Genomic DNA, 21047 nt, shown 5'->3' with positions numbered 1-21047 from the left:
TGATAATACGGCAATCGACTTCCTGTGTCCCAGCTTAAACCTCTCAAAGCAAATAAAAGGAATTGTTTTTGAACGGACTCTTACATATTTTGGTAACAGCTAATTTGAGGTGACCATATACACGAGCAATATTCCATTGACGGACGAACAAGAGACACATACAAAAGCTTTGTAGTGTATGGATCATCAAACTCCCTTGACCAGCGCTTCATAAACGCCAGGAGACTTCTGGCTTTGTTAGTTATAGTAGATATATGGTCTTTAAAACTAAGTTTATGATCAAATAGAACGCCAAGATCCTGAACAGAAAAAATACGTTCAAGGGCGTTATTACCGATAGAATAAGAATACAAAGATGGATTACAACGATAAAAGGTCATAAAGTTACATTTAGAATAGTTCAAATTCAACATGTTAATCATGCACCACGTATACAAACAATCAAGATCTAATTGAAGGTCATTCTATGAATTAGGTAAACACATGGAGAAACATAGCTTGACATCATCTGCATACATTAAAACAGTTGACGATTTTATAACATAAGGTAGATCATTAATCATTAAGCCAAAAAGTAAAGGTCCCAGGTGGCTACCCTGTGGCACTCCAGAAGTAACATTAATTATTTTGGAAATTTTATTATTAAAACAGACCATTTGAGTTCTATTAGAAAGGTAGGAAAGTATCCACTCTAGTAGGTTGGGTGGAAAACCTAAAAGTGACAATTTATAAATAAGAATCCTATGGTTCACTGAATCAAAAGCTTTAGAGAAATCGGTATAAATCACATCAGTTTGATGATGTGTCAGAAAACCTCTAGTGATCAAAGACGTAAATTCAAGTAGGTTTGTAGAAGTAGAGCGACATCTAGTGAAGCCATGCTGACAAGGTGAAATAATAGACCTGCAATGATGCTGTAACAGACAGGTAATAATTTTTTCAAAAAGATTAGGAATAGAACTGAGTTTAGCAATACCGCGATAGTTTGAGATATCGGACTTGTTCCCTTTTTTAAACAATGGGATAATAAAGGATTCCTTCCATATGGATGGAAATCTACATTGACCAAGGGACAGATTAAATATCAATGTTAAGGGAAGAGCAAGATAAGACGAACAATTCCTAAGTATACAACTTGGTATTCTATCAGGACCCGGTGAAAATGAGAGATTGAGAGTATTAAGACTCTGAAGAACATCACATACATCAATCACTGGTTTGAAGATAGAGTTCAAATGAGGTAGCGGGTAGGGATAATCTTTGATAATGACATTATGGCATTTCGTATAAGTGGATTGAAAAAAGTCTGCGAATAAGTTGCAAATATCATTATCATTAGATGCTACCTTATTATTGAGAAAGAAAGAGGGAGGGAAGCAGTTAGATTTTCGTTTAGAATTGTCGAAAGAAAAGAAATGCTTATGATTACTTTTGAAATCCAGCTTACAACGATACAGGTAATTTTTGTAACAATCAGTATTGTACTGGACAAATTCCACCTTAGCTGCGCTATATTTGGTGAAGTCTGTCTGTAAGCCGGATATTTTGAACCGTTTAAATAGTCTTGTTTTTTTATTCTTCAGATAAGAAAGTTGACGGTTAAACCATGGAGAGCTGTAACAATTCTTCATGGAGGAAAGAGGGACATGTTCTTCAAATAGACGGTAAAGGATCTCATAAAAGTACCTAACTGCATCATCAACAGGAAGGTCAACTAGAAAGGACCAGCTTACTGTCGATAAAGATTCCACTAGTCTGCCATAATCAGTCCTCTTAAAACACAAACTAGGCTGTACATTTATTGCAGTCCTAGGATTATTAAAAAATCCACTAATACAGAGCTGAAGGGTAGGATGATCACAATCTTCAGGTAAAGATAGTGGCGAAATACGACTGACTTCAGCATCGCTACTCTCAAAAACAAAGATTAAGTCAAGAAGACGACCAATATGATTGGGAATCCTGTTAACTTGCTGCAAAGATAGTTCAACCAGACCATCAATAAAATCATTTTGCATCCTAGGAATCATTGCCAATGAGTCCTTACTCTCCAACCAAGAGATATTGGGAAGATTAAAGTCACCAAGCACAATAAGTTGGTCAGTTTCAGTAAGCAACAAGGAGATAGAATGTATGGCGGACAGGTGCAATAGATACACGTTAAATTCAGAGCCAGGAGATATATACGAGCAGGTTAAAAAATGTTTCTTCTTGGGAAAGATAATTTTACGGAAATAAATTCAATACCTGATGATTCAGAAATATCAACAAACTCAGAAGTTAAATTGGATTTGACTCCAATAAGAACGCCGCTTCCTCGACGGGTCTGACGATCCTTCCGATAAACAAAAAAGTTATTAGACAAAACCTCACTATCGTGTACGGATGGGTTAAGCCAGGTCTCAGTGAGTACAATGACATTGGCCTCAAAAATTGAACTATTTATATAAAGCGTAGAGAGTTTACTAAGAAGCCCCCGAATATTCTGATAGTGAATTAGGAAATTTAGTTTTTTGAATTTATATCCGAATTTTTACCGACAAAGAAGTCATGGAAAGGGAGCTATTGTTTTTTTTTTTATATACTCATGGACAATTATATCAGCAGGCCAAAAATTGGGGCAAAGAAGTTTAGAGAACAGCCCATCCGGAACAAGTATTTTAAATGAAGAGTAATCTCTTATCTGTTTAAAATTAAATTTGGTGATGTCAATACCATTTTGATTGGGAAGGGAGAGGTTTGTGACAATATGATGCATAACGTCATTTACTGTTATTGCTGCATTCAACCTAGACACAAAAATAGATTTCCTAGGTACCATGACAGTGAGTGGTACCGGAGAAGAGAGAGCAGGGCTATGCGTGTTTTTCCTAGGGATCATGCTAGTAAGTGGGACAGGAGGAGGTGCAAGGGTATTAGCTATAGGCAGTACAAGGTGCGGCAGAGCCCCGGAAGTGGCAACAGCCGGTGAACGGTTAGTAGGCCTTAATGACTCAGGCGAAACTACAGTCCCCGAATCTGGCAGCGATTGCCCCGTGGGGTCATTCGTTGATGACTCGATCCCATTGGGATCATCCTCGTCGCACGACACATAGCCTGCAGTGGGGCTGGGAAGAGAGAGGTTGGTCGAGAGATCTGGAACGTGTAAAGAGACATTAGGCAGTGTAGGACTACGATTTATATTTAATGAAGATTGACTTAGAAGAATCCGACCTTTAAAGTTGGAGTCGCAAACTTTAAATCGACTTAATAAGTCCGTAAATCCAGCACGTAATGCCTGGAACTCCAGTTCCGTTTGCCTCATAAATGCTCTTATATCGATTTTGATATGTAGGCATGTAGGGCACGTCCAGTCCAGGTTAGCATTAGATCTAGTGCGATCAGCAATTTGGGCAGCACTATGCCCAAAGTCTGCACATTTTGCGTGTGCAATGTTCTCACATAACCAGCAACTAACAATTGGCTGCCGAGAAGTGATTTTACCAACAAATTGGCAACCAACAACACAGCAGGCAGATATTGTTTACAAGTTGAGGTCAGTTAAATGTAGAATGTAGAAAAAGTAGGAAGCTTTAGATGAGTGCCAACAAACAGCTGTGTGGCTTTGCAAAACGCAGAGGAAAGATAAGAAAAGAGAGCGGTAAGACCAATTCAGCAAAGACCCGTTAACTCGAAAATGAGAGCCGGTGACTGAAGTTGGGAGAATGTAGCAGAGCGAACGGTGTGAGAGAGCGCCAAAACAACAATATAAATAAGAAACAACAACACTGCACAAAGCACCCGCGTCTTTAACTATTATCCAATATAATAATAAAGATAATGGTTTTAACACAAATAACTAAATTGCATGCAAACGGCGGCCTCAACCGAGTTGAAAATGAAACTTTGGGAATATATCAGATCGGTAATTTAGACACTAGGCGAATAAATGTAGGAGCAAATATAAAACGCGTCCGTGTACAACAGAGACCGAATTCCGAATGCCATCTATGTGTATATTGACGGCGTTTTCCATTTGGTGTGGGAGGCTGTCCCAGTCTGAGCGGGTAGGAATGAAAACCTTGTACTCTTTTTCGAAGTTGACTATGGGAGGGACGTAGTCTGTTATTTGTGGATTTCTGATTGGTTAGTAGAATAGAGCGACCAGTTGAGCCTGTCGTCCGGGCCGCTGCTTCACGGAGCCTCAGTGCTCAGCTCAGCAGGTCTAGAGTTTCAAGGTTGAGGATTGTATTCAATGCTTCAGTGGCGGTGGTGCGGTGCGCCCCACTGATGCAGAGCTCTGCGCTTCTTTGGATCTTGTCCAGAATCTTAAGGTTGCAATTCTTTTCTGGGGAAAGCCACCAACAGATTTTCAGTACAGAAGAATTGGCCTGACTATGGCAGTGAACTGTTGCGGGGGAGAAACCCCACTTTTTCCATATAGGTTTTTTGCATGAGAAGAGTGCTATGGATCGTATACGTGTGCGGTCTGTGATATTGTCGGTCTAGTTGAGTTAGGGTTGAGGGTTAGGCGAGTTTTTTGTAGTTTTGGGAGAGTTGAACTTGGTATTTTATATTTTTGGGAAATATAACTAGTTCGGTCTTTTCTGGATAAGCAGAGAAAGTGGATAGGGCTGACTCCATCAGGTTGCAAAGAGTTTGGGGAATCCTTGTAGTAGGATAGCCATGGCGTCCGCGAAGGCTACTACTTTAGTGCCCGCCTCCTCTAGTTACAGGAGTTTATTAACTAGTATAACTCATAGAAGAGGGGAGGGTACACCACTCTGCGGGGTTCCTCTACTGACAGTCCTGGTCGATTGTGCTGATCCCATAGTGAAGTACACTACCCTACTGGTAAGCATAGTATGTATGAGTCCCACTATACATATATAAATTTTGCCACGACCACTCTTACGCCCATTACGCTTAAATCTTTCTACCGCCCACATAACCATATATGGAGATCAAGGGCAGGTGGCGCATTTCAATCTCGCTTTGCTGCTTGCATATCTCCATTTCTAACGCCATTGTGATCGACTACTATTTCTGCTGAAGGTTGTTAGGTATTGGATCATCCCACTCTAACTTAAGCAGCCAAGTCTGTTTTATGAGAATTTTGTCTTTTGTGACAACAGGACAAATGAGAACGAGAGGATCATTTAGGCGAGCAGTAAGGGACAGCGTAGTTTTTTTTTGTTGGCGAATAGCTTTTACACATCTCTCGCAAAGAAAACTTAAAGACATCATGTTTTGCGTTCCAAACGAGCGTTTGTGTCTTCGTGCTCCCCGGCAGATACATCTGTAGACTGATTAAGATCTATCAGCAGCTCACAATTGGTTGCCCACTTCGAGAGAACAAGCCCGGCCGAGTCTAAGGTTTCAACTAATTCGTTTCGCATTGGCGAAAGTTCTTCCATTGTATCCGCGCCTGACAAAAGGTCATCAACTTAGAAGTTCGTTGATAAATCTAAAGATCTTAGAGGCTCAGAAACTGGGTCACTAAGATACATGAGGCAGCGGATAGGTAGGAACGGTGCGCAGGCCGTGCCGTATGTAACGGTATTCAAACGATAGAATTGTAATTTTTCATCCTTATACTGCCTTCAAACTGTTAGTTGAATATTACGATGGGATTTAGTTATTTCCACCTGTATGTACATCTTAACGATGTCGGCTGTAATAGAGTATTTGCAAAGGCGAAACCTTAGTAATATAGCGTATAGACACTACTGTATAGTTGGTCCGATCATGAGCAACTCGTTCAATGACACTTGAGAGCTTGTCTTACTCGATGGAAGGAATGAACGTCAAGTGGCCTAAGAATATGTACTCCTTTTTGTACATAATTTGCTCTGGAGTGTAACTTTGAGGAAACCTGTTTGAAATTTGTTTTTGAAGACTTGCACCTACTTGATACGATCCATCCAAATACGGAGTTTTTTAAAACTGGACCATGAGATTCTTGCTTAAATTTCTCTTCTTCTCACCAAGCAATATTTCAATTCTGTGAGGTTTTTGGAGTAGTGGATCAGCTAACTATATGTTGTCCAGTCTAACACTTGACCTTCCCTCTCTTGTTGGGACGATGATATTGACTTCAGAACAATAAGCTTAGCTTCTAATTGGAATGCCTGTGTTCGGGACTGTATAGTTGTTTGAACTACATGGCGAGCTGATACATTTGATTGACCCTTTTCCAAGAAGATTTGTGTCTAGAATTTTGGATAGCTCCTCTGTTATAAAGTTCACCTGTGACCCCGAATCCAAAAGAACACGAGCAATATATATTTGACCATTGCTAACATTAATGTTTACAAGGGCTGTGGCTAATATGATCTGATTTAAGTCGGCTGTCATCGCATAGTGAACGGCAGAGGTGGTCAAAGGTTGTGTCACGATCGGCTCTTGAGTGGAAGCTAGCTCGGACGGTGAAGAGTCGGAGTAGTATCTATGAAGTAGTGAATGATGTGGTTTCAAACACACGCGGCACTTAGAGGATTGACACGAAAGAACGGAATGCCCTTTCCTTAGGCAGTTTATGCACAATGGGAATTCTTAGCGAATTTGAATCGTGTAACAACTGATGCGGCCACAAATGTACAGCACACGTGAATGTAGTGATCCGAAGCCTGATATATAATAATATTGGCAACGAGACTTTGGCGCGCCTGATGTAGCTTCATTTGCTACCAATCTATTAATCTATTGAGTGCATCTTGGCAGTCCTGTCAAAGGGGATTGTTTTGAAAGTTGTGAGGATGCGTGAAACACACCCTTCACATTTTCGCCACTTTTATTCTTTCCGCCACGAAGGCATACAATTGGATGTTACGGCACGACGGCCATTTATTTATAAGTTATAAGCATAAGTTAGCCATAAGTCGTTACGCCACGAAGGCAATTTATTTAAGTTCAAACTAGAAGCTAAGCTTATCAGATTTAAATATCGCGCGCACCAGGGCTGGAAAACCACCCAGTGTTGGTCAACCGAGGGCCAACAGCTGATAGTGCCGATAGCGATAGGCGGAGGATCGATAAGAAACTGTGTTGGGAAACGAAAAAACCCGGCAAACCGAGCTCACATGCGGCCGCAAGGGCGGAAGCTCGCTCTCATTCCCGAATGGCAGCAAAGGCGACCAGACCTAGGAGCGAACTTCAACCCGGAGTGGCACAGCGGTACGAGCGTCGGCACGCCGGATCCAAGGAGTAAGTGGGACACAGACAATAGAGATCAGACTGAGTGCGAGTAGGGGACTAGGAAAATAACTTGTGAAACTACCGAATAATAAAGATAGAAGAGAATGAAGAAGTATGTGTCTGTGTGAATTTGTGCATTTTTCGGGAACCCACGTGCAGTGATTTGCACCGGTCGGGAATCGTGTTGCGCCAGAGACGATTACTCAGTGCAAACGACCACCCGATCGCCCACAAGGGGCATAGGAAAGGATCGCCTCTGGCCACCCTCTCCTGTAAACTCCGCCCCAAATACGGTTTAGGTAGTCGCGAGCCACGTGCAGTGATCTGTGCCGGTCGGGAATCGTGTTGCGCCAGAGACGATTACTCAGTGCAAACGACCACCCGATCACCCACAAGGAGCATAGGAAAGGATCGCCTCTGGCCACCCTCTCCTGGGAACCCCGCCCCAAATACGGTTTAGGTAGTCGCGAGCCACGTGCAGTGATCTGTGCCGGTCGGGAATCGTGTTGCGCCAGAGACGATTACTCAGTGCAAACGACCACCAGATCGCCCACAAGGAGCATAGGAAAGGATCGCCTCTGGCCACCCTCTCCTGGGAACCCCGCCCCAAATACGGTTTAGGTAGTCGCGAGCCACGTGCAGTGATCTGTGCCGGTCGGGAATCGTGTTGCGCCAGAGACCATTACTCAGTGCAAACGACCACTCGATCGACCACAGGGAGCACAGGGAAGGGTCGCCTCCGGCCATCCTCCCCTCGGATCCCTACCCCCTATCCCAGTAGCTTGTGAGTCGCACATCCAGGGGGAACGGCCACGCCGTCCAGTTTTGTTGGTATTTTCTCAGGGATCGGCCACGCCGCTCGTTTCGTTAGTATTTTCGCCGGGAGCAGCCCCGCCCTCCACTATACCTTCCGGGTGCCGTGTTGCGCTAGAGCCGCTTACTCGGTGCAACGCGGATACTCTGGCCTCTTTTCCCCACAAATCCCCGCGGCAACTCCCCGTTCAGTTTCGTTCCAATATTTTTCTACAAATTTAACTGTAGAGGACCCTGGCCGGACTGAGTTTTATCCCAGCCTATGAAAAAGGTCCTTACAGTTTGGCGCCCGAACAGGGACGAATAAGGACGACTAGATATCCTTCAGGAGAGTTGGGTTTTTACCACCAACCGCATGGCCTAAAGACCCATGTTCAGTAGACGAGACTTAGAGAAAGATGGGAGACCGCAGGAATAGTTAGAGTAGGGGATCCCGTAACGCTGTGCCCGCCAACGCCAACCCACTCCCGGATCGCCACATAGCCACGTGGCCTCCCACGAAGCCGTCAAGCGCATACCGCGCCCCGAGCAGCGCCCACAGAGCAGCCCAGCAGCGCCCAACGAGCGCCCATCGAGCTTCATCAGTGCCCACCGCGGCCAACAGCAGTGCCCTCAGCGGCATCCACGCCCAACGCAAAGCCCTACGAGCGGCTACCACCGAGCGCCATCAAGCAGGGCAACACCAGCCGCAACCACATCGGACAGCCACTGCCGCACGTCAGCAGCACCTGCCGTGCGCCCGCCCCATCACGCCCCTGGTAGCGCCCAGCGCCCAGTCACGCCACTAGGAGCGCTCACCGAGTGATCCCCAGCAGAGCCATCGGCAGCGCCACCGCGCGTATGCCCAGTGACTCGGGAAAGAAAACGTCAGAGGACGCAGAATCAAAGCCAGATCCGGCAGCTGCCGGACTGGAAGAGGACAGGTTTTTCACCGCATCCGGGGGTGATTCCACGACCACAAACACGGGGGTTCGGGTGGATCACTTACCGCCGGAAGGACGACCTGCAGGCTCTACTAAAAGAGTTTGGACTTGACCCGAACGGCCAAGTAGACGAACTAAGACCACGATTGGCATCCCTCATCGGAGGAGGAGACCACAGCCCGGCTCTACGAGAGCGCTTTGCCGCACTGGAGGCAATATACCCGGAAGCACCCACCCCGAGGACGTCCACCAGTCGGGCCACCTCACCGATACCCGGAATCGAGGATCACACGTTTTCTGTGCCCTGCTTACGGAACCTACGGAAAAGGCCTGGACGGGAGATACCGGGCGCCAACCCAGCCGCCCATCTTCCGCATAGCCCTATATCCGCGGCCGTGTTTGCCGAGAAACTGCGAGGATGGGGCGTACTTTTTGACGGACAGTCAGACCCCGTTCATTTTATAGAACGCATCGAGGAAGGTGCCACTGCCTACAATGTGAGAACGAGTGACATACCGAGGGCAGTCATTGGACTTCTCTCAGGCCGCGCCGAAGGCTGGTACCGGGCATACCAAATGCCCACCGAGCCATGGGGAACTTTCCGGAGAGAGTTTCTGGAGTTTTTCTTGCCACCGCGGTACTACCAGAGCCTAGAAGATGCCATCCGGACCAGGCAACAACAAGTGGGCGAGCTCTTCAAAATATACGTAGTGGAATTACGCCTGATGATGCAACGCGCCAAGTACTCACTAGACCAGGAGCTCGAGCGGATCTACGAGAATTTGTTGCCGGAGTACCAGCTTTTCATACGGCGACATGAGTTCTCCTCACTAGAGGGGCTTATCCAACTGGCAACTGCGTTCGAAATCGCACGGGATCTAGACCCCGTTCGACATGCAGCCCCAATTCCAACCGCAAGCTGGAATTCCGACAGGGAGAGCAGCGAAAGACCCACACCTCAACCCCGGAACTTTCTCGCTCCAACGCCCTCTGGACCCAGGAGTCCGGCGATATCCAACGGGATGATCGCCCAGGAAGCGGAACCACCGGTTCACACGAGAATGCCGAAACCCACCGCAGATGTACTGCTGGGACTGTGGGAAACGAAGCATCCGTACCATCGACTGCTGCCGCCGGACGGAAAACGGCCAGGGTCGCCGCCCACGTCGGGAGCCCGCGGTGACCCACTCGGTGCTCCCCCATCACTAGATTCCCCACTCCGCCTGGCGGGGGGGCGGATTGTTGCCAATGTTACCATCGAGGGACAACCTTTCTCGGCAACAATTGACACAGGAGCCTCGCGAAGCTTTGTCAGCGAAGCGATCACCAAGCGCCTAGACTCAGGAAGAAACAGCAGAGAAGTCCGCTCCCGCATCTCTCTGGCGGATGGATCTCAGAAAGAGGTGACCAAGGCCCTCCGGGCGCAAGTCGGCTTAAACGACCGACCGATCGGGCTGACGCTACTAGTCCTGCCAACGATCCTGGATGAAGTGATTTTGGGCATCGACTTTCTCTGCGCCATCAGCGCAACTCTAATCTGCGGGCAAGTCTGCTTGCAACTAGCCCCACCTGCCACCCAGAAGGTAGAACAAACCCCAGATACGCGGGCGACTACTACGGCCGCAACCGCGCAATCCCCAAGCACACCCGGTACGCCGCAATCATCGCAAGGCACCGAGGGGGGGACCAAAACAGTTCCAAAGCCTGCTCCGAGGACTCACTTAAAGCCAAACGCGTCAGTGCGGAAGACAAGTCCTGACCCCTCGGGACCCCCGTTGTCAAGGAACCCGTCAGGCGACACCGCGGGAACCTGCATCACCACGGAGAACATGTACGGCCGCAGGCGGACGCCGCCACGGCAAAGGAGAAGAACCCGTTTCGACGCCCCTCCACGAGCGCCATGTTGGCCACCACAACGGTGGAAACTCACACGCGCAAACCAGCCACCTCACCTGGGCCTCGGGAACCACAACGGAAAATCGGTGTATATCAGCTGCCAGCCCAGTCGGACGCAGCCAGCGCACGGAAGCACAACCCGTTCCGGAGCCATTGTCCCCACGGACACCTGGCCACTGTAGCGGAGGACCCAACCAGGCTACAGGTGACCGAAGAACCTCACGCCGAGAAAACCGCCCACTTTCTGCAGGGGGAGCTACAGCTTTTCAACGAGCTAAGCGGGCCAACGGAGATCGCCGAGCATAAGCCACTAAAGCAGCGGTATTATCCAAGAACCCCGCCATGCAGAGCATAATCAATCAGCAGTTGGATGAGCTACTACGAGACGACCGAATCGAGCCCTCCCGTAGCCCGCACAGTGCCCCGCTGGTGCTCGTGCGGAAGAAGACAGGGGATATGCGGATGTGCGCCGACTATCGACAACTCAACGCACATTCCATGCCCGATGCCACTCCCACGAATCAACCACATATTGGAGCGGCTACGGAACGCCCGGTTCATCTCAACGCTGGATCTTAAGAATGGATACTGGCAGATCCCTATGGCGGTAGGAAGCCGCGAATGCACGGCTTTCACCGTCCCTGGGCGCGGACTCTTCCACTGGAAAGTCATGCCCTTTGGACTGCATTCTGCCCCAGCAACGTTCCAGCGATTCCTTGACAGCGTCATCGGGCCGGATATGGAACCCCACGCCTTCGCCTACTTGGACGACATCATCGTCATCGGGGTGACGTGGGAGGAACATGCCAGGAATCTCAGGGAAGTCTTCCGACGACTGCGGGAAGCAAAGTTTCGTCTGAATCAAGGCAAGTGCAAGTTTTTCCAGAAAAAGCTGGTATACTTAGGCCACTTGAACATTGAAGAAGGCATCAGGACGGACCCAGATAAGATAGCTGCTATCCAGGGACTACGCCCGCCAATCAACGTCAAGGAACTCCGTCGCCATTTGGGCATCGCATCTTGGTATCGACGCTTCGTCCAGGATTTCGCCTCCATCGTTCAGCCCATGTCCCGACTCCTCAGGAAGGGGGTCAAGTGGAGTTGGGAGGAGCCCCGACAGCAGGCATTTGAGACACTCAAAGCCAGACTAACGGCCGCACCGGTACTGGCCTGCCCAAATTTTGAATACAAGTTCCAGCTTCAGACGGATGCAAGTGATGCAGGACTTGGAGCAGTCCTCACTCAGAGCATCGATGGAGAGGAAAAGGTCATCGCCTACGTAAGTCGACGCCTCGAGCGAGCCGAGGAAAACTACTCCACTACCGAAAAGGAGTGCCTCGCCATAGTTTGGGCCACGCGGAAGCTACGCTGCTACTTGGAGGGCTACCAGTTTGACGTGATTACGGATCACCTCGCTCTCAAGTGGTTGAACTCGATTGACAACCCCACCGGCCGCATAGCCCGGTGGGCTCTGGAGCTGCAACAATACCAGTTTACCGTCCTCTATCGGAAGGGCAAATACAACGTTGTCGCAGACGCCCTCTCCCGACAACCCCTAGGGATGCTTCAGCTGCTCGCGGAACACGGAACTCAGTGCAAATGGATCCGGAGGATGCAAGAAGTCCAGAGGCGCCCCGAAAAGTTTCCGGATTACACTCTGGATCACGGACAGCTGTATCGACACATCGGACACACCTCAGACGTGGGAAACAGCAACCCATGGAAGCTTTGCGTGCCTCGGGAGCAGAGACAACGAGTGCTGGAGGAATGCCACGACCACCCTTCTGCTGGTCACCTGGGCATCCGGAAGACTCGCAGACGGATTGCCCAACGATATTTCTGGCCGGGATTACATCGAGACGTTGTGCGGTACGTCACCAGCTGCTTGGTTTGCCAACAATACAAGGTGAGTCAACGCAAACCGGCGGGCAAAATGCTCACCCGCCATCCCACGGAGCCATTCGCGCTCGTCGGAGCCGACTTCGTTGAACCTCTCCCTCGGACCCGACGAGGGAATACCATGTTGCTCGTATTTATAGATGTCTTTTCCAAATGGGTCGAGATCACCCCCCTAAAGAAGGCCACAGCCGCCCAACTGGAGTTTGGATTTCGGGAAAGGATAATATCCCGCTTTGGAGCACCCAGGACTTTGATCTGCGACAGCGGCACGCAGTTCACCAGCCGCGGTTTCAAGACATTCTGTCGCACTAACGGCATCAAACTGGAATACACAGCTCCCTATTCCCCGCAGCAGAACCCCACCGAACGGGCAAACCGGACCATCAAGACAATGATAGCCCAGTACGTGGACCAGGATCACAGGACATGGGATCAGCTACTGCCAGAGATCTCGCTGGCCATAAACACGAGCATCTCAGATAGCACCGGTTTCAGCCCCGCCTATCTGGTGCAGGGTAGGGAACCCAGATTGCCAGGAGCCCTCTTTGAAGTGGTTATGCCCCCCAGCCAGGACTCGGCCCTGTCAGACCGGAGCCCCACACCACCCAGCTTCAGCCCAATCCTCAGCCTCCAGTCACGCGAAGCTCGTAACGGCGACTCCATCTCCACCGTGCCGTGGTCGCCGGACGGAAGCATTGGAGTTAGCGGCGAGCCACCTGCGGCGTTTTCAGTTGGAGCATCGGGGGACGACGACGACGACCCGACAGCACCCACGGTGGCCCGTTTGGCACGGCTGCAGGTCTTCAAATCCGGCGAACCGGGGACGGCAACAGTTCACCGTTCGGTGGATGCTTGGATCCAGAGCCAGGATCACCACGCGTTCGCACCCGGCTAACTTGAGCAATGCCGGCGGGAAGCCGAACGCTGCCCCTCGGGAAGCTCGATGTCTTCCGATGACTCCTCCGTGGCGATGTACGGTCGCTTTGGAGCCGGGCAACTTCGCGCGCCCCAACAGCCGGTCATCGACGAAGCCAACCGGGCCTGGGAGGACTACGGCGGCTACGTCAACCCAGAGCCTGGGGAAGCCGACGTCGGGAGTAGACCCAGCTCCGGGCACGGTTCCGACGAAGCCAACGAGGAGGAGGACGACGCCAACGAGGAGGACGCAGGACCCGCTGCTGGCCAGGACCCAGGAGTCGGAGGAAACGCTCCCCAGGTTTTCGTAGACCCGCCACCGCCGGCCATACCAGAGGCATCGCCCGGATCACCACCAGAGCGGCCACCGAGGGCATCTCCCAGAACGCCGCGACGGACGTCACCCCCAGGAGGTGGAAGCCACAATACCAGTCCGCTACCCCAAACGCCCGGACGTTTGCAAATCTCCCCACGAACCCCGGAAGGGATGTTGCGACCACACAGCCAGCGATCGCCGCACCCAATATCGCCGGGCCTGGGCACCTCTGCGCCCGCCGTACCGCAAATTCCCGGCCGCACGATCGCACCAAGCGAGATGGGCTGGGAACCGGACCTGCAATTATTCCTCAGCGGGGAAGAGGAGGATGAGGTCCTGCAAGCCCTCTGGGAGTGTCCGGACGCTGGACAAGTCATGGAGGAGGCCCACTGGATCGTCGCCCCAGTCGGCTGGAGGGTAGACACCCACCAGCGACGACTGCCTACAGCCCTAGTCCCATCCATCCAGGAGCAGGATCGACGGAGGGTGCGCTACCTGCGCCAGATCGAGGGTCATCGGATCCGAGTCACCATCACCGCCGGGCGGGAGGTGATCGTTTCCCTCCGCCATAATCACGCCGAAGAAAGGGGGCGGTGTGAGGATGCGTGAAACACACCCTTCACATTTTCGCAACTTTTATTCTTTCCGCCACGAAGGCATACAATTGGATGTTACGGCACGACGGCCATTTATTTATAAGTTATAAGCATAAGTTAGCCATAAGTCGTTACGCCACGAAGGCAATTTATTTAAGTTCAAACTAGAAGCTAAGCTTATCAGATTTAAATATCGCGCGCACCAGGGCTGGAAAACCACCCAGTGTTGGTCAACCGAGGGCCAACAGCTGATAGTGCCGATAGCGATAGGCGGAGGATCGATAAGAAACTGTGTTGGGAAACGAAAAAACCCGGCAAACCGAGCTCACATGCGGCCGCAAGGGCGGAAGCTCGCTCTCATTCCCGAATGGCAGCAAAGGCGACCAGACCTAGGAGCGAACTTCAACCCGGAGTGGCACAGCGGTACGAGCGTCGGCACGCCGGATCCAAGGAGTAAGTGGGACACAGACAATAGAGATCAGACTGAGTGCGAGTAGGGGACTAGGAAAATAACTTGTGAAACTACCGAATAATAAAGATAGAAGAGAATGAAGAAGTATGTGTCTGTGTGAATTTGTGCATTTTTCGGGAACCCACGTGCAGTGATTTGCACCGGTCGGGAATCGTGTTGCGCCAGAGACGATTACTCAGTGCAAACGACCACCCGATCGCCCACAAGGGGCATAGGAAAGGATCGCCTCTGGCCACCCTCTCCTGTAAACTCCGCCCCAAATACGGTTTAGGTAGTCGCGAGCCACGTGCAGTGATCTGTGCCGGTCGGGAATCGTGTTGCGCCAGAGACGATTACTCAGTGCAAACGACCACCCGATCACCCACAAGGAGCATAGGAAAGGATCGCCTCTGGCCACCCTCTCCTGGGAACCCCGCCCCAAATACGGTTTAGGTAGTCGCGAGCCACGTGCAGTGATCTGTGCCGGTCGGGAATCGTGTTGCGCCAGAGACGATTACTCAGTGCAAACGACCACTCGATCGACCACAGGGAGCACAGGGAAGGGTCGCCTCCGGCCATCCTCCCCTCGGATCCCTACCCCCTACCCCAGTAGCTTGTGAGTCGCACATCCAGGGTGAACGGCCACGCCGTCCAGTTTTGTTGGTATTTTCTCAGGAATCGGCCATGCCGCTCGTTTCGTTAGTATTTTCGGCGGGAGCAGCCCCGCCCTCCACTATACCTTCCGGGTGCCGTGTTGCGCTAGAGCCGCTTACTCGGTGCAACGCGGATACTCTGGCCTCTTTTCCTTACAAATCCCCGCGGCAACTCCCCGTTCAGTTTCGTTCCAATATTTTTCTACAAATTTAACTGTAGAGGACCCTGGCCGGACTGAGTTTTATCCCAGCCTATGAAAAAGGTCCTTACAAAGTCTAGACTTTCTTCCCATCGAGACTTAGTTTTTGCGTCTACCTTTGTCGTGACCTTGTCACTAGCGAAAGCAAGGATTCCTAAATTGCTGTGCGCAGTGACAAGGTAAACTGAGGGAATGTCAAAGAGGCGTGAAATACAATCGAAACAAATTAAAAACTTATTGAAGTATACGTGACTTAAGGCAGCAAGTGCCTTTAGATAATTGGTCTCAGTTATTTGGTATGCTTTCACGGTTTTTTTTCGATTTTGTGCAGTAGTTTACATATAAATAGATTTTGTGGCTACACACTTATCCTTAAGCTCAGATCGAGGGGACAATACCGGATTAATTAACTCGATTTCCTCTTGGAGGTTAAATGCACAATTTATGTAATTGTGTAAAATGTTTAAGTTGCACTCTAATTCGCTGCCTCGAAATGATACGATTTGTTGTTGCATAAAATCTCCCAACGCGAGAGTAATGTGTTGGCATGATCATTGAACTTTGGTGACGACTTAAACTTCGTCTCGGAGCCATGATGCAATTTTACGCTAAATGCCAATATAAGTGAATATATATTTAGCCCGCTGATTTAATCGAAAGCAATTCTCAAGTAGAAAGCACAGATATATAGTGTTGCGATAGGTTCTAATAGTCGAAATTATTTTTACCTTGTGATTTATATATTTTTAATTATTTGAATAGATTTTGTAATTGTACCCTAATTGAATGTGAACTGAATTGCAAGTGTGGTCCGTTACTCTCAGGCAGAAAGACAAATTGAAATCCAACTCGAATTCATGAGTCTCGGGCTAAGCGCAACCAAGGTGCTACAACGATTTTCAAAGTTCCCCCTGATCGGTGAACTGTACTTAACCAACTGTATATGTGTGACACGTGTTTGCCTCCAAACTAACGCCTTGCCGAAATGCTTCCAGTTTGTTACTTAGCGATTAGTGAAATCCAGCGGCGTGTTCAGTACAAGCCCAAACTGAGACTTCACGGTGAATGTACATATGTATAGCCAATTTTCTGCTATATAAACGATAAATGCAGCGGCGTGTCGAGTACAAGCCCAAACTGAGATTTCTTTTCTACAAAATTCTCTATTAGAATTGTCCAGGCCACTTAAGCCGGAAACAATTTCTTGAGATAAAAGTTATGACAGGATGTCTTTGCGTTCCCATTTCGAGTTGTATAAGATAGTGCTAAATATTGATGGGGATTAAGATAATTCAGGTAGGAAATTTCTCCAATATTCAAAGTTAAATATTTTAGAAAATTCACCAGCTACATCAATACCATATTTGATCAATTCTGGCTTGTCTGCTTTTATGGCCCTTGGCAACTTCTGCTCTTCATTGAAAATAAACAATCACCTGCAAATGCTGGTAAGGGTTTCTAGCGTATTTATTTAAGATTGAATACCTAGCCAAAATCAAAGATTCAATCTTTTCAGGTGTTACCTATTTGATTTTAAAGGTTAAGGTCATAGGCTATAGATAGAAAAGTACGGCTTTGTACGCTTTTTGAGATGAGATTAAAGATATTAAAATATTGATACTAAACCGAACGAGTTCAATTGAACTTTTTACTTTGATAGTTTCAATAATCCAAAATAATTATCTACTTTTAATAATCAACTCAGTAAGTAATTAGTTGCGTTAAGTTAAGTCTTCCACAATTGTTAACGAAAAAATTTAGAAAAACATAAACTATAACAATTCCTTTAGAACAGAGCCCGCAAAACTGGGACGAAAACGGCACTGATGCGGTTATCGCAGCAGGAAACAATTGTCTGATAGGCTGTTTTTTTTAGAAACGGAACAGTGCCCTTTAACGAATTGTCAACACATTTTTCACAAGACGTGCTTAGAAAACTGGTTGGCTACTCATGAAAAGTGTCTAAACTGTGTGCAGCAAATTAACACTCAAGTCCTGAAGCTTTTCGTTGGACGGGGTTCCCCCAACAGACTAGAAGTGGCAAAAACGTCTCAAGCTGCGGCGACTCCAATAGTTTCCATAGGGGGTCCCAATAAAAGGGCTACACGGAATTATGCCAAGAGATCCTGAAGTTCAGCTCTAAAATGGCATACCAAATATACCTTCACAAGATCCGCAAAATTTGCATGTCTAGACACTACTCAAAGCATTAATTATGCAAATCCTGGGCAGGGTCGGTGGCGAAGGGGTCGTCCTACTCGATAAAACAATTATATGCCTGGACTTCACGTCAGATTTTGTAAGCAAAGAACGTATTCGATCAAGAAAACAAAAGCACGGAGAGCCATTCGGCCTCTTTTACGACGCTGTTGTGTCACTACTTGACAAGAGTTCAGTTAAGATGGATGATATAGAGGTATTAGAAATCCTCGAAAACAATCTTCTACCTGAAGGCCGCCAACTGTTACTATACCAGCCAATCCATTCAGTCAGTCACCTTCGAAAGCTAGTACAGATGGAAGAATCTCATGTCAAGGAACTCAGCTTCAAATCAGAATCGCCTTCCAAAGTTACACCCATAGCATTGGAACTGTGATGTACAAGGCCACAGCTGGGAAAATTGTCTGGCAGATCGACGTGTTTTTTGTTATTGGTGCCGGGCATTTATCTTATACAAGCCGCAATTCAAAACTTGTCTTAATCACCGGTCGGAAAACCGCTGGGAGCAGCCAGCAAGAAAACGTTGCTCCCGAAATCTTAAGGGGGTGTTTTCATCAAATGATTCCACAATAAAGGGTGATGATATAAAACGTTCAAATGAAAATTTCGAAGTCCCAAAAACAGAAGAACGTCGTCGTCGATTTAAACTATACCACGAGCGATTAGCTAGATATTAAGAAATTAAAAATGAAATTTTCAATGAAGAGCCTCGAATTAGTGAAAATAAGCGTAATACGTTAGGGTTGGGATAGGTAGGTATGGTTGGGGATTAGAAACTAATCCCACCACTTAGGCCACACTGGGCCTTTGTGATACCATGTGATCTCTGTACAGAACCTTTTCCCTAGCTCATCAGTTAATGGGTTTCTCGAATCAGGTCTTTTTTAAAAAACATAACAGTTTGGGATTGCTTACGCCTTGTATGGCCGCAAGGCTCAGAAGTGTAAAGCTTCCAAGGGCTTGGAAACGTTTCCTGTACTTGCTTACAGCTGCGGCAGTACACGTGGTTGCTGAGTCCCAGCCTACGCGCGTGAGTCCCTAAAAGACAATGGCGCGTGAGGCCATTAATTAGAGCGGATATGTCATATTGTAGGAAATGTTGCATTGTAGGAAAGTTTTGGTTTTTTCTCGGGTTATAATTTGGCCAAATGAGCCTGGAAGTGTGGTATGTTGAGATTGTGTTCCATCGGTTGTTGGAGAGGGTGAACAATCTTTGCTTGAAGAGGAGCTTACAGGTAGCCGTGGGCATACCCACCGTGTCCTTATTCCGAAGGATATCGATGGTTGTCCCTTGTCCTGCTACCTCGTCTGCTATGCAGTTGCCCTCAGTATTACGGTGTCCAGGCACCCAGATGAGGTTGATTCTCATATGAGGGGCCATCTCGTTCAGAGATTTGCGTTACTGAGATATTTGTTTAGGAGGGACATGACTTCCTGGATCGACATGACTTCCGCCAAGGAAACATTACAGTGATCTGGTAGGCGAAATGAGACTTTTATAACTAGTTCAGGAGAGAATATTCCCCTACATGTTTGCAAGTTAATATTCTTGGACGTTGATGCACTATGGTCAGTACAAACAAGTGGCCCTTACGACACCAAGCAATGCTTGTTACGCGCGGAGCCCTAAACCGATTTGGGCAAGTAAACGAAATCGCGGACATGGAAAAAGACGACATAACAATAGACAGTTTAAAATACATGTTCACATAAAATGGCTAGTAACAAAGAAGTTTACAAATTATTGGAAGATAGAAAATACATAAGTTTATCATAATTAGTTGCATTAGGGCTATCAAACAGTAAGACGTGACACAGTGCATTATAGTCGTCACAAAGAACCCGAAAAGGATCATGAAGGGCATAATTGGATCTACAAATTGGCAGGGACAACGGACGAAAAGGACGAACTGTTCTACAGGGTACATTCCAGTTAAGGGAACTAAGAAGGAAGGGAGAGTCAACATCACCATTAATTAATTTATGCAAAAGCATAGCTCCATGACACTTTCTACGATGGTTCAGGGTTGGTAAGTCCAGCAGACGGCAATCGACTTCCTGTGTCCCAGCTTAAACCTCTCAAAGCAAATAAAAGGAATTGTTTTTGAACGGACTCTTACATATTTTGGTAACAGCTAATTTGAGGTGACCATATACACGAGCAATATTCCATTGACGGACGAACAAGAGAAACATACAAAAGCTTTGTAGTGTATGGATCATCAAACTCCCTTGACCAGCGCTTCATAAACGCCAGGAGACTTCTGGCTTTGTTAGTTATAGTAGATATATGGTCTTTAAAACTAAGTTTATGATCAAATAGAACGCCAAGATCCTGAACAGAAAAAATACGTTCAAGGGCGTTATTACCGATAGAATAAGAATACAAAGATGGATTACAACGATAAAAGGTCATAAAGTTACATTTAGAATAGTTCAAATTCAACATGTTAATCATGCACCACGTATACAAACAATCAAGATCTAATTGAAGGTCATTCTATGAATTAGGTAAACACATGGAGAAACATAGCTTGACATCATCTGCATACATTAAAACAGTTGACGATTTTATAACATAAGGTAGATCATTAATCATTAAGCCAAAAAGTAAAGGTCCCAGGTGGCTACCCTGTGGCACTCCAGAAGTAACATTAATTATTTTGGAAATTTTATTATTAAAACAGACCATTTGAGTTCTATTAGAAAGGTAGGAAAGTATCCACTCTAGTAGGTTGGGTGGAAAACCTAAAAGTGACAATTTATAAATAAGAATCCTATGGTTCACTGAATCAAAAGCTTTAGAGAAATCGGTATAAATCACATCAGTTTGATGATGTGTCAGAAAACCTCTAGTGATCAAAGACGTAAATTCAAGTAGGTTTGTAGAAGTAGAGCGACATCTAGTGAAGCCATGCTGACAAGGTGAAATAATAGACCTGCAATGATGCTGTAACAGACAGGTAATAATTTTTTCAAAAAGATTAGG

General features: G+C 47.5%; 1 protein-coding gene across 5 annotated transcripts in view; it reads right to left on the bottom strand.

The window, feature by feature from the left end:
* Nucleotides 1-21047, bottom strand: part of RpL15 (ribosomal protein L15) — a 330472-nt gene that overhangs the window by 43649 nt on the left and 265776 nt on the right. The gene's annotated exons all lie outside the window — the stretch shown is intronic.

Source organism: Drosophila suzukii, chromosome 3 (assembly GCF_043229965.1).
Source record: "Drosophila suzukii chromosome 3, CBGP_Dsuzu_IsoJpt1.0, whole genome shotgun sequence".
In the NCBI taxonomy this organism is placed as follows: domain Eukaryota; kingdom Metazoa; phylum Arthropoda; class Insecta; order Diptera; family Drosophilidae; genus Drosophila; species Drosophila suzukii.
The sequence above is the reverse complement of the archived record's forward strand: the minus strand, read 5'-3'. Positions and strand labels throughout refer to the sequence as shown.